This window comes from Armigeres subalbatus, chromosome 1, assembly GCF_024139115.2.
Source record: "Armigeres subalbatus isolate Guangzhou_Male chromosome 1, GZ_Asu_2, whole genome shotgun sequence".
In the NCBI taxonomy this organism is placed as follows: domain Eukaryota; kingdom Metazoa; phylum Arthropoda; class Insecta; order Diptera; family Culicidae; genus Armigeres; species Armigeres subalbatus.
In genome coordinates this window covers 169803539-169808556 of record NC_085139.1, presented here as the reverse complement: position 1 = coordinate 169808556, position 5018 = coordinate 169803539, and positions in this window count along the sequence as shown.

Sequence of the window (5018 nt, the reverse complement as noted above, 5' to 3'; positions counted from 1 at the left end):
GTATTATCAAACTAATTTCACATGGAAAGTACTATAGAAGTTGATCTCCAACTCGTCCCTACCGCGCTCACATCGACCAATTCTTTCCAGCATTTTGCCAGACGATTTATCGCTGCCAGACGTTCCGAGACAAAACCTTATGCCATTCGACAACGATGCTCTCAAACTCTTGTTTCGCACAGTTTGTGCTGGATGGATCTGCAACTTTTGCCGCCACCAGCACCGGTGGTGCGCGGTCGGTCTTCTTTTCCACGTATGCATGTTTGGTGTCTCGGCAGTTTCCTTTGCCGTCTGACGGTTTGGTTTGGCTTTATAAAGTGAAAATGTTTGGATTTTTTTCTCTGGACACACTGGGATCCTACATTTTTTCCCTTTATTTCGTGGTTGTTGTGTTCTGATAATTTCGTTTTTACATTCGTAACTAGGGTTGGAACTGATGCTTCTTAGGGTTTCCGAACAGATACAAAGGGATAGGCAGTTACGGCACGCATTATATTAGAAAGCTGGTTTCTTTTTAATTTTCTGGATTCTTTTTCATGTCATAATTTCTAAAATACTCTTATAAGAATCTAAAAATTGTGTTTATCGCTCATTAAGCTGAAGAAAAAATATTGCAAAATAAATCTATATTGATCCTTTGGAAATAAAGATCTGTAGCCTTAAAAGTCAACCCTGTAGTGTTAAACTTTTTGATGAACTGCAGAAGTAAAATGTGTCTGATAATAAACCTTCTTCTAGCCCATCATGCAGAAGCCGACCAACCATTTCTTTTTATCTTTCAGAGCGCTACAGACTACACAGTGACAGAAAGGTAGCACGTATTTAAATATATTTGGCATACATGAATTAAATAATTTGACTTGAGAGGTCGAAGCAAACCTTGGCGCGAGTTGACGCTTAAATTTTTGCAGGAGCAAAATTTCGCAAATATTTTATTTCATGAAAGATCTAATCCATAGAAGATATCCAGTACCAATGTGAAGAATCATGGAACATTCCCAGTACCATCCGAAGGAAGACCTGGTACCAAAAAGTCAAATCTCGAAACATAAGTACCGCGATGGCACCACATCTGAAAGCCTCCGTTTCCTCTTCGGAAAAACACCGGTTACAGAACACCTTACGAATATAGCCACAAAAACACCAAACCAGCTAGCAGTTTAACTCGGAAAACTCCATCGCCGTTGTTCCTAGGCAGCGACCGAAGCTGATAAGAATCTGTCAGAAGTTGGACCAAATGATGATGCGAATCGTCCACGACAGTATATCCACTAGAGTCGGCCAATATGCGTAACGTTGAGAATCTACCCAGTAAGTAATTCATCAGGAAGTGAAGACAGATGTGAGCACAACTACCATAGCAGATTTGGTCGGGGCCCAGTGGTTATTCGGCCTATGTCTGGTGGGTTCTCGTTATTCAGTAAGTAAGGAACAATGGTTTGGTAAGTGGTTTTTCATCAAATATTCTTTCGATAAAAGTCTCCATTTATATTATACAGCAGTCTATGCATACTTGTGCACCGCGATGTCGAAATGCTATTTACTTGGTCTGTTTATCATGGCATAAATCGGTTTAGAAACGAATTCCATCTTTAAAAATGTAATATTCTGAGCTGGATCGTTCATCTAATCGGATTCATTTTCGCTTGCACATTCATCGTCAAAAATGTTTCTTGACGCTGTTTGAAGACTGCGAATGCGTGTAGGTCTATTTGGAACATAGTCTGGCGAGCGCTGGTGTTAATCAATGACCAATATCCAATAGGATAGTAATATGTAGTTTCAGTATTGAAGATTTATAATTTCTCTTTGTAGGTATTGCCATCCATAATATTTCTTCCATGGGATGTAGCTGAATGACTGTTTCAAAAGATTTTGTAATTTTTCTATAATAGTGCACATACATTTTGCCGAGAACTTTTGTAACATAACTATCATTAGTGCTTAACCTTGTGTTGGAAATTAGACCTACACACTTAATATTTTTTACCGGGATCTCAGCAAAATGGTCAACTTTTACCGAGATTCGCACAGCCGTGCCCCAGCAAACATGTTTTTTACCGAGATATCTGTCAAAATTGCTGAAAATCAGCAAATAATTTGCCGAAAATCAGCTAACAAACATCATTTTTGCCGGAATATCAGTTTTTTATTTTGCTGGCGCACGGCTGTGCGGATTTTTGCCGAGTTGCAGAAATAAAAACTGAGAGTGTATGTCGAGATTTTATTAGTTATTAGTTTATTATAGGGCACTCATATTCATTCATACCATTCATTTAATTTTTTGAAATCAACATCATTCTATTCATTATTTTTATTCATTCATAGGTTTGTGCATTTCGTTTCTAATAATAATTATACAATGAACCTTCTCCTATGCTCTTCAACTCAATGACGATCCTGGTTGTTCTGATCGGTTTCTTTCACATCCCTTCATACTCGATGGTAGACGTTTGAATTATACCATCAGGTTTCTCTGTATTAGGAAATAAGACGGGAGAAGAGGGTGTACTATATTCATTAAATTTTATATTTTCAGCTGATTTTTTTTTCTCTCTCTGCTGCTGTATTTATCATCATTCCAATCATTATTATATTATTAGTTACATCAAATTAATTTTGTTATCCATGAACTAAAATTCTGGATCGGACCAACAATCAAACTCTTCACCTCTGGATTGGAAATCCTATGCCTTTGCTCGCAAGGGTTTTGATCACATTATTTGCATTATATAACCAGTATACTTTTTTGTTTTCAAGTTTTATTTAGACCTGTATACATTATATTTATCCCTTATCATATTCCATAGAAATATATTCATAATATATAGGCTGGCGGTATCAAAGGTGGAGCGCCGATCGTTGGAAGCACGTACAACTTGCTATACAAATCATGATCTTGGCGGCAATATTTTTATAGATTATACCAAAGTTTTGGCTTATGTACATTTCATTCGTAATATAATGTTGACACGATTTTATCACGTTTTAGACCCGATTTTATCAACCAAAAAAAAAAAATTGAAAATTTCCGTCGTTCTTTTTATTTTTGTAAATAATACAATACCGTAAATAATACAAACAACAATGAATTTCATGAAATAACTTTCACCGCCGATTAATTGCGAATCATCTCTGAGTGCATGTCCAGGATTTTGTGAGCCTTTTCGAAAAGAAATTACTGGAACCATACACGCATTTTATCTTTCCAATACATAAACGGATTCATATTTGTAAAATGAATTAAAAATTGAAATATTTTTTTCCCGATTTTATCACATTTTCAATTTTATCACCCCTAAATTCACCAGGGGGTGATAAAATCGGGATATTACTGTATTATTTACGTTTTTCATTTCATTTTTCATACAAATTTAATTCTCATCTATTTTGTATATATTTACATTCAATATTTTCTTTACATTTCTTTACATTCATTTTATTCATGTATTTATTTTCATGACTCCAAAATCATGAATTCATTTTCATCATTCCAAACAAATCACGGTATGCACTAGTTATTCTTCATCATATTTGTTGTCTCGTTGTCTGATTGTTAATTAAAATCACTGATAAGCCCTAATTTTCATTTACTTGTAGATGATGTTTAATGTTTACCAAAGTTTTAAAGCTGGAGCTGACCTAAACTGAACCGATTTGACTGCGGAAGCCACAACGGCTACAGAAACTTCCATAGCTACGAACTCCAATCGAACCTTTGAAGCTGTCGAATCGGCCACAGTTGGTTATATGAGCCCACTTCCGATAGAAGGAAAGAGGGATGAGAAGTGCTAAACGCATTGTTATCATGTCATCGTCTCGGATATTCCTGATGCGTCCTGTTCAATCTGGAGCTATTTTGATAATGGATAAACTGGTGAGCACGTTCCAATTCTTTCCTTTCTTTCTTTCATTTCCTTGTATATTTAAAAATTGAAGATTGAATACTAAATACGTACAGGGCATCGTTTGTTACTATCGCCGCGGATATTGTGGGAGTCCCAGGTATCCGGTTCACGCTTTAGTTAGCAACGGTGGCTCTTCTCGACCTTCTATTCCCTGAGTAGTTAGTACGAATAAGGGCGTCCTTGTGAAGTTTTGCTGTACCTGTTATGAATAACTAGTACATCCCGTTCCCTACACTTCCTGAAGAAACTTCTTGCTTCAGGGGTAAATCCTTTTTTAGTACTAGTCTTCGTAACATAAAGGGCACCATTACGGAGCATGAGATATGATCAAATTATTCGTAGTACTACTTGACCAACACCCCCAGTTGGGTGAGGGATAGAGGATGACACACACACATGAATTAAATAATTTGACTTCCATTGCATTACATGTGCAGAACAGCTTAACTTTGTCTTTCCGATACCTTGGTGATGGTGCCCTGAAAGAATATGTTCACATAACATAAGTGTAACTTCGAAGAGAAGTCGTAGCAAAAAGTTGGCCCCCTTTTGCTTCTCGCCAAAGTTGTATAACTGGTACGGGGAACATCGTTCTGTCATCTGAGAAAAGCGACACGGAACTAAAAAGTGGTATAAAAGATAAGCCCTGCATGCTCTAATAAATTAACCCAAAATTTGAATCACATTAATTGCATATTATTCGGCGATTCGGTCGCACGAAAAAAAATGTCTGTTATTTCACTTTGTATGCGGTACGTAGCCGTGTTTCGTTTTATTTTCTCATTGAATTCAATGAATTATGAGATAAAATATATGGTATTTTTAAGGTATCAAAAATGATTAATTTTACCACATTAGGCATCCATTAGGCAACATAAATGTTGTTGTTGAACGCTTGTCACCTCCCCCTTGAGGGGGGGCGCATGAGACGGGGACAAAAGTAGAAAAGAGGCGAAGATGGCACTGGCTCCCATTGCCCACGTACCCAGAACCGCCAACAATAGGTTCTAACTATATAGGGACCAATTAACAAAAGCACAATACTCGGAATCACCGCAACAAAAATAAAAACATAAATTTCACATGCAATTAAAAGATGTATTTTAGTAC